General features: G+C 40.7%; 1 protein-coding gene across 1 annotated transcript in view; it reads left to right on the top strand.

Annotated features, from left to right (window-relative positions):
* Nucleotides 1-13,925, top strand: part of PRMT5 (protein arginine methyltransferase 5) — a 1,996,504-nt gene that overhangs the window by 913,785 nt on the left and 1,068,794 nt on the right. The window lies entirely within an intron of this gene.

Consider the following 13,925-nt stretch of genomic DNA (forward strand, 5'->3'; position numbering starts at 1 on the left):
ACTGTGCGTGTTATGGACAATAAATGGTGATTAATCTACATATCGTGGCTTTGTGGTTTCGTTGTCCTAAGGAACGTTATCACAGAGGCCAGAAGGCCCAGCACTAGAAAATCTTATGCAGGAAAATGGAAAAGATTCTGCTCCCGGAGCCAGTCCGGAGGGGGCAGTACCTCTCGACCTTCCATCTATCTTATCCTGGACTACCTTGTGGAGCTACTTAATAGTGGCCTCTCCTCTATCAAAATCCACACTCCTGTTTTTCCATCCCTTGATTAAACAATTCCTCAGAGGGGCTTCTAACATCAGACTTTCCAGAAGGCCACCCACTCCAGCCTGGGACCTGAATTATGTTTTGGAAAAACTAACTGTACCTCCCTTCAAACCTGCTGCTTCAGCAGAACTAAGATACCTCTCCTGGAAGACTGCTTTTCTCCTATCAGCTCAGCCAGAAGGGTTCAGAACTTCAGGCACTGATGGCCATTGAGCCCTTCATCATCTTCCATGTAGACAGGGTTTCCCTGAGGACTAATCCCTCCTTTATGCCCAAGGTGGTATCTAATGTAACTCTCAACCAGGCCTTACATCTACCCACCTTCTTTTCTAACCCTCAAAACAAGGGGGAAAGAATTCTGCAATCACTAGACATGCACAGACAGCTCAGATACTGTCTTGACCATACTAAACCCTTCAGGACCCCCCCCCCCCAAGTTTATTCGAACACATTCCACTAAGGCAGCTTCCACTTCCACAGCCTTCCTCAGAGGAGTTTCCACCAGGGACATCATGGAAGCTGCCACCTGGACTTCTGTCCATACCTTTACTAGGCATTACCACCGGTTTTCTAAGGCTAGGGCAGGGTTTGCCTCTGCAGATCTGCAGGGCATGCTGACCCATTCCTAGGTCTCTTACAAATTCTACCACCCCTCTCCTCAACTTTGGGAATCCTCCCACAGCTGACGACTTTAACAGTGAAACACGAAGAGCATAGTACAGTTGTGTACACTTACCATAAATGTAGATATTTGAGTGTATTCACTGTTGCAGTCCTGGTTTCCCACTCTCCTTCCCCCTTGTATCTTATTTCTTTAGGGAAACAGGACTACTATCTCGCCTTCATTCTTGCATATGGGTTCGGAGCCAATCCTCTGCTCTGACTCGGACAATTACAAAGCTCAAAGTCTCTTGGCTCATGACAAGGTAGGTATCCCATAGTGCACTAGTAAGAATCCCCAGATTTCGTTTGCCGTGTCTACGAGTTCAGAAGTGCTTCTTGCTTGGCTATGGCCAAGTTGCATATTTTTCTTCATTATTGTAGTTTTATTGATATTTCTAAACATAAGATAGCTTAGTTTATTTAGTTTGAGTAATAGTTTTTTCATAGGTAGTAAATAGTAGTGTGTTTTGCTAAATTTACTTAGTTATTGTTGAGAACTTGTTGGCCATTCTAGGCCTGTTATTTGTTCTCTGAGTGGTATCCTTAAGTTGGCTAGTTTTTTGACATAGTTCCTATTAGCGTATGTCCGCGTTTGGGTTAGGACCTTGTTTTTCTTAGTTTTCAATATTATAGCATATTATGTGCAGTGTCGTTTACTATTATTGACTAGTTTTTGCCTGCTGTGTAAAAATGTACTATTTGTGGTATTTTCTGACTTGGCTTATTTCTGTTTCCGCAGCTAGGTCTGTTTAAGTTAGAGGACCTAGTCTTCTGTTTACTCCTCTGTGTGTGTTAGTTTAGCAAGGCTAGGCCCATTTAAGTTGGAGGACCTAGACCTCGGTTGTATTTTTGTGTGTAGCTTTTCTTAAAGGGCAAGGCCCGTTTAAGTTGGAGGACCTTGTCTTCTCTCTTCTGTCTTATAGACATGTCGAAGGACTCCAAAGATCATAAATCTTCGGGTTTTAAAAAGTGCCTTAAGTGCTCCCAAAAAATGTTGATTACTGATGGGCATAGTAATTGTGCTTAATGCCTTGGAGCCATTCACCTACAGGAAACTTGTTCTTTCTGTCAGTCCTTAAGCTCCAGAGTTCTCCAAGAAAGGAAGAACAAATTAATACTAAAAGGTCTCCTTAAGCCTTAATTCGAGGAGGATTTAGCCAGCTCTTCTTCATCCTCCAAATCTCACTCCTCAAAGAAAGAGAAGGTCAGGTCGGCCAAGACACATTTTCCTGCACTGACTATTTTGTCTGAACCTCCTCAGAAAACTTTAAAATTGGATAACCTTTCTACCTCCTCTGCTCCACTGTCCTTGGAGCCTGTCAAGGTTATAGATGTTGACACTGCAGTGTCGGCCCCAAGTCTTTCGGAGCCGACTACTGAGAAATTGCATCGGAGCCGGTCCAGAGAGCTATTGCCGGTCTCCCCAACTTTATGATCTCCCATTTTACAGAGATCTAGGTCTCCTACCCTGTCATCCAGATCCTCCAAGAGCCTTTCGGAAGAGGATGTAGAGAGAGTAGTGCTTAGACTTTTTGAAGTCTGCTTTACCCAAATTGTTGCTGGCTCTGACTCAGTCGGTTCCAGAGCCATCTAAGACCATTCTCCCTGTTGTGGTTCCTCCTCAGAGCCATCCTTCAGAGCCGGAGATTTCAGTGTCGCTTGTTGTGGAACCTTCGGTTCCAGCTCCCCTTGTGGTTGTCTCGAAGCAGAGTCCCTCTCCGACTCCTTCGGTGCCGTCCTTGGTGTCTAGGAGCCGAAGCTCACCAGTCAGCCCCGACAGGGACACTTGGACCCGAACCTCTTTGGTGCCGAGCCTACCTCTTGGTATATCGGCTATATTGAGCTTGGAACCTACATCCATCTCTGAACCTGTCACTTTGGAGCCGAGGGCTACCTCAGTTTCCTCGGAACAAGGGCTGTCTTCGGAGTCTGAGAGATCTGCATTCAAGATGATGAGCGTGCTGTCCTGGTCGTCGGCTCCGCACAAGGGTACTGATACTCTTCCCCCTCAAGCACTGACCTCTGTCTCAGCACCATCTCTCTTTTTCGACGGAGACCTGCAGCCTCAGGAGCCCCCGTTGTGTGGCCCCCAGTCTTCCGAGATCTCCCCAGAATACCCTTCTGAGGAGCCCCCTCAGAAGAGGACATGCAAGAGGAAGCATGTAGACTCCCCGGATGAGTCCATCACCTCAGACACTGACCTCGAGGAATCAGAAGGTTCCCCTAGGTCGTCCCCTGATATCTCCTTTGTAGATATCGTGGAGATCCTGAATCAGAGAGGCGGCTGGCCCACTGTCGCCCCTTCTGATGAGGAGTCAGTGTACCTGAAGGCTTTCGAGTCTCAACCTTCAGCCTCTTGGGTGTGTCTACCTTTTGATGAACTCCTGGACCTAGTTAGTGGAAAGGTGTGGGAAACTCCTGATACTGTGGAACAAGTTTCCAGAAGACCCAACAAATCTCTCTGCCTCCAAAGAGAAAGAGTTCTTGACCAAAGGTGTGTCTGTAGATGCCATGGTGGTGGCAGCAGCCACAAAGAAGGAACTAGCGGAGACTTCTATATATTTGTCCATCCAGTGAACAAGGAGTCTCAAACGGTAGATAGATGCGGGAAGCTCATCTTCTCTTCAGCGACACTTACACTCAGATCGCTGAATTACCTCACACATTTTACTAGGCTTCAAAGATATCTCCTAAAGGAGCTAGGAGATGCTCTCCAAGGTACATCAACTGAAGGAGTCCCTGAGAAAGTTACTGCTCAGTTGCCCACCTTTAAACTCCATTGTTAACCCCTCCATGAGGCTGATCTCCTATGCAGCATATGGAGCGAGTAGGGCAGCAGGTTCAGGGGTTTCCCTTAGGAGACGCTCCTGGATGCGCTTATGCAATTTTGCGGAGCCCTTCAAATCTACTTTTATCAACGCCCCCTTCGATGGTTCCTCTTTATTTGGACCAAAAGGAAGGTAAAAGATAACACTCACCAGGTGCGAACAGGAAGGGAACACTCTCTCTGCCGTGGGAGTACATTTTACTGTCCCTTATAGACCATATCCCAAGGGTCAGAGAGGCGGGAAAATGTGGTTAAAGAAATCCCAGAGATTTTTCCTGGACCCTCAGGGTGATTCCTCTTCCTTCAGAGGCAGGGCAGGAGGAGCTAATGGTAGATGTCGCTCTCGAGGCCGGGGGGGGGGGGTCTGCAAAACCAGTTTGGCCGTGATTCCTTTCGTGGCCGTCCCTATCAGCACTCCTGATGCGGGGCCCGGCTGCGCTTCTCTGGAGCCAGTTGGGGGTCATTTATCTTTGTATTCAGAAGCCTGGCTCAACATCACCCAAGACAAGTGGGTGCGAAGAATAATCACCAGAGGATACTCAATACCCTTCTTTCTTCCACCCCACACCCATCCCCAAGAAGATCCCATATGTTCCACCCAATCACAGGGATCAAGCAGCTATAGAAGTTCAAAAGTTGTTTTCAAAAGAGGCATCCACACCGTCCCCGCAGACCATATAGGATTCGGAACTTACTCCAGATTCTTTAGTACCAAAATGAACGGGACTGGAGGCCCATTTTGGATCTCAGCAAACTAAACAAATCAGTAAAGAAGTCCAAGTTCCGAATGGTAACCCTGCAGTTTATACTCCCCCTGTTAGGGAAAGACAATTGGATGTGCTCCATAGACCTCCAAGATGTGTACTACCACATCAAAATGAACAGAGCATCGAGGAGTCACCTACACTTCCGGCTTGGAGACAGTCATTACGAGTTTTGTGCTCTGCCCTTTGGTCTCACCAAAGCCTCCGGGGTGTTCACCAAATGTATAGCGGCAGTGACAGCTCACTTGAGACGTCGTGGATTCCAAGTGTTTCCGTACCTGGACGACTAGCTCCTGAGCGCCACCACCAGGCACCTACTCCTACAAGCCAGGGATTCAATCATCCAGCTCTGTACCCAGCTAGGAATTACGATAAATTGGGAAAAGTCTGCTTTGTTGTCCTCTCAATTTGTGACTTTATAGGCGCAGAAATAGACACAGTCGCCATGATGGCTAGTCTTTCTGCAGATAGAAGTCAAAATCTCAGACAGCAGATATACAGCTTACGTCCTTAACAAAACGTCAAGGCCAAGAGATAATGCTGAAACTCTTAGGGACCATGGCTTTTACCATAAATCTAATTCCACTAGCCAGATTGCATATGTGAACTCTTCAATGGCTACTTTTTTCCCCAGTGGTCTCGTCAACAACTGCCTCTGTCTCATCATATTCTCATAACGGAATCTTGCAAAAAGGACCTTCGTTGGTGGATTCAGCCCGATCAACTGACGCCAGAACACCCTTCCTTGCCATCCCATTGCTCCTGTGACCACAGATGCCTCCCAGATAGGATGAGAGGACATTATCTAGGCAGGACTATCCAAGGCACATGGCAAGATCACGAGGCTCACTTGCATATCAGTGTTCTAGAGATGAGAGCAGTGCTTCTAGCATTGCTGACACTTCACTACTTTCTTCCTCTAGGGACTGTAGCAATCTAATTGGACAATATGTCAGTGGTATGATATCTAAACAAACAAGGAAGAACCAGATCTTGCCCCCTTTGTCGAGAGGCTCTTCGTGTTTGGCAGTGGGCGATATCTTCCCAGCACTTTCGAGTAGCAACGCATATCTTGGGGACAACCAATGTGATAGCTGACAAGCTCAACAGGGCAATCTTGATGCCTCACGAGTGGTCTCTGAATCAGAAAGTAGCGGAACAGATTTTCCACAAATGGGGACAGCCTTGCTGCGATCTTTTTGCCAGCCCAATCAACACCAAATGCAGCAGCTACCTCTCCCTTATCCCTCCTTCGGGAGAGTCCTCAAGAGATGCACTTCTTCACAATTGGCCTTCGGGACTTCTTTATGCATTTCCCCCATTTCCACTCGTATCGAAAGTGATCCAGAAAAGTTCTTGGGAAGCAAAATTATTCTGATCACTCCTTACTGGCCTCATCAGATTTGGTTCCCCTTTCTCAGGCCTCATCTCCTAGATTATCCATAGACTCTGGACCCAGTTCTAGACCTCTTGACACACGTCCGGCTCCTTTCACCCCTGCCTCCACACCCTCAACTTGACAGCGTGGCTGCTCCACTTCCATCTCTAGTCAGGCTTCGTGATTTTTCACCTGCAGTGACCCATATCCTTATGTCTTCCCACAAACCTTCCACAAGGAAGCTATATGCTAGCAAATGGAGAAGATTTTCTATCTGGGCAAAAGAGAAAATTGTAGATCCTTACATAGCATCCATCCCCTTGGTGTTAGAATTTCTAACCAAACTTTTCCACCAGGGATCAATTGCTGCTGCAATTAGAGTTCAACTGGCAACGATATCAAATTTTCATTTGGGACAACATAAGCCTAATCTGATGGCTCACAGATTATTTAAAACCTTCCTTAAAGGCACTACCTTGCTGAGACCTCCTTTTCAGGAACCTGTATCTCCTTGGGATCTAAATTTCATTCTGTCCAAACTTACTTCCCCGCCTTTTGAACCCGCACATTCATGTGAATTGAAGTTTCTGTCTTGGAAGACCATTTTTCTAGTAGCTATCACATCCACTAGACTGGTATCAGAGTTGCAAGCACGGTCAGTCAAAACCTTATTTGATTTTTCATAAAGACAGTTTCCCTTCGTACAAACCTGTCCTTCATCCCTAAAGTTTGCTCTCAGGCTAATTTGAACCAAACTATCGAACTGCCTGTATTCTTTCCCAATCATTCAAACAGTGCAGAATATAAATTTCATCAACTTGATGTTCAGACAGTTACGGTTCTACCTACATAGAACTATGAAGAAAGCAACCAGGTTCTCTCACCACGAAACTGTGTGAAATAGCGAAGTATCCGGTACGGACTGAAGCTCACAAAAAGTGTAGCGGCAATTCAATAGAAACAGAAGCAATAGCTTCGCTGGTTCAGTATGCAGTAAGCTTCAATATGCAGTAAACCATAGAGTACAGCATAAAATCATTAGATCAGGAACCATAAATTCACTTTGTTGAATAACAAAAAATCCAGTATACGAAGACCAAAACGTTTATTGTAAGCGCTTTCGCGTGGTCACCACCACGCTTCATCAGACAATACAATTAAAATTCAAACCATCTATTTATACTAGTGTATCTAAGAAAGGGCGCCAAATTAAAACAATCAACTCAAGCAATTTTCCAATTTAAGAAGTAAATGCAAACTTAATTAAAGAAGTTTTTTGAATGCTGCATTCCATTTATAAAAACCTAGATACTTCAATAACACTTTACTGTGTTTACTAAAATGTTCGTACACCGTACTGTAGCTACTAGTCAATGCATTTTTAGACCCTGTAAATTGATACTAGCGACGAGTATTTTCATAAACATTAAAAGTTAAATTAAACTAAATTAGAATAAGATACCTGATGTAAAAAGGATTGGCACATTTTAAACATTTAAAACACATGCAAATTCAGAACATATTATATTACAGTAACATAAATATAAAGCTTATTGTATTGTATTATAATACAGATTGTTCTATTGCAATGTAGTATATGAGTGAATAAATAAATAAATTAAATAAATAAATGGATTAAATAAACAGTTGAATAAATAATTAATTATTTAAATGAATGGATAAATAAATAAATAAATAAGTAAGTATCTGTTTCTTCCATTAATCATAGCAAAGAAACATATTCAATAAATTCATTCAAAATTATAAATTTGATGATACTGAATGAGTAAATGTTAAAAAACCAGTGAACCTGAAATATTAAATTTTAAATGAACTAAATATTAAATGTTGAATATTAAATGTATAAATCTGTATATTAAATATGAAAATATAAAAATATGTTTTAGAATATATATACATAATTACATTATACATTTATAGAATATATAGATATATAAAAATATGTAAAAAATATATGTATATAAATATGTAAATATATAAATAAGTAAAAACCAGCTGTCATAAATAAGATGAATAGGTAATGATTAAAAACGAATATCGTGTGTGTAATGGTAAAAAGTAACAAGTGAAACAGAGATACTGCAACTTATGTTGTTGGATAGATGCCTAGATGAATGGATACAACCAGTGGGATGCTCTGCGTAGAAAAACCTTTGTAAGTGGAAAATATTTTTAGTAGTCTGGTTTAGCAGAGAACAATATACAGAACTAAACTATGAACATGAAGTGATGTATTTATGTAGAAGTATAAAATTAAGAGCTAAAAAGTGAGAACTAAGTAATTTTTTGACAGTCATTGTAGGCCAGGGTTACATTCCATTCATAAACATTCATGTGCAGAGTTTTATCTGGATTCCAAAACTGGTTTAATGGAAACTTGATTATTAATACCAGGAGGTATATGTGCAGCCAATCTTAATATCCATTTTAACTCCTTATTGTTGAGAAGTAATGAACTGTCCCCACCTCTTTTACTAGGCGTAACTATCTCCAATACCTTAAATTCAAAGCTGTGGTGGGGCTGTTCCAAAATGTGCTTAGCTAAGGCGTTTAGTTCATTTTTCTTCTGAATGTCATAAAGATGACCATAAATTCTGTCTTTCAAACATCTTTTAGTGAGGCCAATGTAAAACGATGTACAGTTTTTACACGTGGCCAAATAAATAAGATTCTTAGTACAGCAGTTAGCATAGAATCTAGGATGGAAACTATAGTTCAAAGTGGGATGTTTGAAGTCTATTTCTTTTGAAATATATCTGCACCTCCTGCAATTATAACAAGGGAAGGTACCTTTCTTATTGGTAAATGGTAAGCTTAATTCATCACTGGTAACCTTATCATTACATAATAGCTGTTTTAAATTCGGGCTATTCTTAAACATGAAGTGTGGTTTGTTCCCTGTTAATTGTTTAACAAAGGGATCTGTCATGAGTAGTTTCCAATTGTTATAGAAAACCTTCTTGATGTCATTGATGATACTAGTAAAATTCAAAATTATAGGTATATAGTCTTTGCATCTTGTGGAATATCTATTAATAGTGGTGGTTGTCTCTTGGTTACTTGATAATGTGGTCCTAATTACATTATTCCTGGTATTTGTAACTAGCTCTGAATCATAGCCTCTCTCTCTAAATAATGATTCTAAACGATCCGCTTCAAATTGTAGCAAGTGTGGATCTTTACAGAGTCTTTTTAATCTGATAAATTGGCTCTTGATAATGCCAGGAAAAACATACCTAGGGTGCATACTGTCAAAAGATAAAAGTGTGTTCCTCCATGTTGGTTTTCTATAAATAGTCGAAGATATGGTACCATCATCATTAATATTTAGTGTGACACCCAAAAAGTTAATGGATTTGGTAGAGCATTCCATAGTGAACCGTAGAAAGGTGGAGGTACTCTCAAGATAATTCAAAAATTTTACAAAATCAGACTCAGTGCCTTTCCATACAATAAAAATATCATCCACAAAACGTTTGTAAATTACTACCTGAGTAAACAGGGGGTGGGTGAATAAGTAAGAGCGTTCCCAGGCCAGAACAACCAAGTTGGAATAGGTGTTTGCACACGGGGTGCCCATTGCCACCCCCCATTTCTGTAGATAATACTCATTTATGAACATAAATACATTATTGTTTAATATCACATCCAAAAGTCGGCATGTAAGTAACTGCTTATCATTAGAAAAAGATTTATCCAACATTAATATATCTCTTATGGCCTCAATACCCAAATCGTTGGGAATTGAAGTGAAGAGGTTCTTCACATCCAAAGTAATCAAAATGTAATCATGGTGTTGAATATCTAGTTGTATCTCTGACAGACATGCTAATAAATGGTAAGTATCTTTTAAAATAGTATCAAAAGAATCGACCACTGGTCTGAGTAAAAACTCTACAAAACAGGAAGCATTAGCAGTGACCCAGTGATCGCCTGATACTATAGGTCGTAGTGGGATGGGGTAGATGTTCTTGTGGATTTTCGGGAGTCCTTTGATAATAGGTATAGTGGGGTTATCCACCAAAAGATAGCTATACATATCTTCATTAATCTGTCTGCAGATAAGCAGATCATACAACATATCATGTACATTCTTGATGATGGTATTCACTCCACTCAATTCTAGTTTTATGTATGTCGTTTCATCATTAAGCATTAGGCACATATTGGTGTTATATTCAGCCCTGTTCAAAACCACTATCCCTCCTCCCTTGTCGGCAGGTTTGACAGAGATTTTGTTATATTGTTTTAAATGTTTCAAAGAGTTAAATTCATTTAAATTTAAATTAAAAAAGCCAGGTTTCACTTTAGTGGAAAATAATTCATAAAAATCTTGCTCACAAATATGTAAAAAACATTCTATACAATGGGGTAACGGGGGCATAAAAGTGCTTCTCCTTTTAAAAACAGTGGGTATAGCATTTTTGTTTGAATCAGGTTTCTCTTTAAAGAAAACTTTTAAGGCTACCCGTCTACAGAACAGTCTTAAATTAATTAAAACATCTGTTAGTGTGTCAGAACAGGCTGGAATAAAATTCAAGCCACGATTTAAAAGAGAAATGTCAGCATCAGAAAAACTGTAATCAGAATAGTTATACAATAAACCAGTCACTTTTTTGTTCGTCCTGTAGATTGGAAGCTTTCCGCAGATAGCTTCCTTTTCCTTGGGCCTCGACTCGTAGACCGTCCTCTGTTCTGAAATCTTTGTTTCACTGGGTATGGTAAAAAGTTTTTTGACGAGGAACCCAAAGGAGCTACAATGTTAGAGTCTTTTGGTCTAGCTCCTGGATTAGTAGCAGCTTTTAATAACGCTAGTTGGTTCGGAGGGGGCGTGTCAGTCATATTGGAAACCGAAAAACTATTGTTAGCCCCCTCTAAACTGGCAATAGACAAAGTAACGTTGGTCGGCAATATAGTATCATTAGCATTGTTGGCAACAGAAGTGCCCTCTACAGAAGTAGAACGTTGTATGTTCTTCAAATTATCATTTGTGCTACCATTATCATTATGTGTTAAATTATTGCCTCTTGGCCAAACAAATACCTGTCTTAATTTGAAGTCTTGAAAGTCCCTTTGTAGCTTACGCATTTTTGTTGCCTTCAGTCTTTCGCTGAAGGCATTTACTTGTAAGCATATATTACGTAATCTGCGAGTACAATAATCCGCTTTAAAGCGGCTGCTAAGGTCTTTGAAATTAGCATCAACCTTATCTCTCAGTTCAGTTTCTAAAGGAGAAAAATAATCAAGAAGAAGCCTGATGTACCTGTGTCCGAGGTCAATGTTCAAATCCTGCCATTTTTTGAGGAGTTCTGGATGTGCCTCACCGTAGGACGGCATGCACATGACCCGCATCCCTCTCGGTACAATGGAATAATGAAGACAAGCCTCTAAGTGTTGCCTTTGCCAGGCATATCTTTGCAATTTGTACATGTCATCCTCTAAAGCTTTGGATACGAGGTTAAAGTCAGAGATATTAAAACCTTCTGTGTTCACGGGAGTGACATGCTCGGTTTGCGAAAAGTCCAGAGTCGATAAAGGGTTAGCCTGTACATGTAACAAATCTTCTAAGTGCACTACTGCTTCCCTCGTCCCTGGAGTGTAGTCAAGTTCAATATCAGCGATATCCATCGTGTGCTGGCGGTGAAAATAAAGTATAGAGAAGGTAATGATCAAAAAAAAACTCTTCACCGGCAGCTGAAGAGAGAATGCCTGTAACTGGAGGCAAAAATGAAGAAAGCAACCAGGTTCTCTCACCACGAAACTGTGTGAAATAGCGAAGTATCCGGTACGGACTGAAGCTCACAAAAAGTGTAGCGGCAATTCAATAGAAACAGAAGCAATAGCTTCGCTGGTTCAGTATGCAGTAAGCTTCAATATGCAGTAAACCATAGAGTACAGCATAATATCATTAGATCAGGAACCATAAATTCACTTTGTTGAATAACAAAAAATCCAGTATACGAAGACCAAAACGTTTATTGTAAGCGCTTTCGCGTGGTCACCACCACGCTTCATCAGACAATACAATTAAAATTCAAACCATCTATTTATACTAGTGTGTCTAAAAAAGGGCGCCAAATTAAAACAATCAACTCAAGCAATTTTCCAATTTAAGAAGTAAATGCAAACTTAATTGAAGAAGTTTTTTGAATGCTGCATTCCATTTATAAAAACCTAGATACTTCAATAACACTTTACTGTGTTTACTAAAATGTTCGTACACCGTACTGTAGCTACTAGTCAATGCATTTTTAGACCCTGTAAATTGATACTAGCGACGAGTATTTTCATAAACATTAAAAGTTAAATTAAACTAAATTAGAATAAGATACCTGATGATCATTACCTACATAGAACTAAGGAAGTTAGAAAATTAGACCAATTGTTCGTGTCCTTTTCTGAAACTAGGATAGGCCTGCCAGTCTCTAAAGTGACTCTATCTAATTGGATTTCCAACTGTATCAACTTTTATCTACTCCTCCAATGGAAAGAACCTTCCGTTTTTAAAATTAAGGCTCGTTCCACAAGATCCCTATCCGCATCTGCTGCTTTCTAGGCCAGAGTTCCAATTGATAGTATTTGTGCAGCAGCAGCTTGGGCTACCCCTCATATCTTTATTACTCTTTACAAATTGGATTTGACCTCCAGGGATTGAGCTTCCTTTGGTTACACGGTTCTTGGGAGTATATTCCCGTGAGCCACCCGAGAAAAAGGTGCTAGGGACGCTGTCCCATATGTAAGAATGAAGGGCGAGATAGGACTACAGAAAATAAAGAAGTTTATGTACTCACCATAACGTTCCATGTTTGTAGTTCATCTTGCCCTTCATTCTTAGGAACCCAAGCACCTACCCCCATCCTTTGAGGATTTGGAGACAGGATAGTATTGCCTTCGGTAGGGTGGAGACCTTTCTTTGTTGTTGTTCCTTCTGAATAACCTTTCTATCCTTCTTTTATAGTCGTCAGCAAACAAGATCTGGGGATTCTTACTAATGTACTATGGGATACCTACCTTGCCACGAGCCATCTACGAGATGGACTACAAACCTGGAATGTTATGGTGAGTACATAACTTTTTTTTTTTTTTCCTAATGGTGGCTTTTAGCCACCAGGCCCACTTTACCATATTTACTTGGGCCTCTGACTGGTTAGGGCAAGAAAAACTGATGTAATGGCATCTGCTGCCTTCCTTTATAGCACTGACGAGCTGACGTCAGACAGCAAGCGACAGCAGCCTATGCAGAAAAACATTGACTCTGGTATTCAGGCCAGCCGAGTGAATGCACTCTAACATGTACATTTATGGTAAGTGTACACCACTGTACTTTTTGTACTTATCAAATGTAGGAGTGTTCTACTGCAGGGACTTGTTTTACTCCTGATTTATTGACACTGTATAACATTGTATTGCTACTTAATGCCTTGTAATAATCCTGTAACATTGCTGTTTAATGCTAATTTATAATGAAAATTGTGTAATATGTTGGAGCTTTTCTCCCTGGGCCTCCCCTAAAAAATGTCTCTTCAGCTCAGTCGGACAATCCCGGTCAACAAATGTAAAATAAATAAATTAATAAATAATTAATGCACATAAAGGAGAAAATCATTTGAAAATATGGTTATCTACTTCAGCTGTATTGCTAATGCCTGAACATCTGTACAAAATAAAGGAAATGCTGGAAAGTAATATGTAAAAAATAGACTTTTATGATAAACTTCAGAAAACTGCCTATGAAAACATAGTAAGAAAAATAAATGGCACTGAAAAGTCTGCAGCCTGAAATTGAAGTAGCTGATCAGGCAGCTGAATCAAGATCCTTTGTTAGAAAAAAGGGAATCTGCTCCTGCATCTCACCAGGTTGACTGTCATAATACCAACATATTTAATCTTTAGAACAATCCTGACTGTATTGCTTTCCTCACTTTTAAGTTCTCATTACAATAAAATGTTCATCATTCTTACTGCTGTCATAGCCTCTGGGTTGTGTCTTGCTGCAACTGG

The sequence above is a fragment of the Protopterus annectens genome, chromosome 16.part0 (genome assembly GCF_019279795.1).
Source record: "Protopterus annectens isolate FY-2018-M chromosome 16.part0, PAN1.0, whole genome shotgun sequence".
NCBI classification, from domain to species: Eukaryota; Metazoa; Chordata; order Ceratodontiformes; family Protopteridae; genus Protopterus; species Protopterus annectens.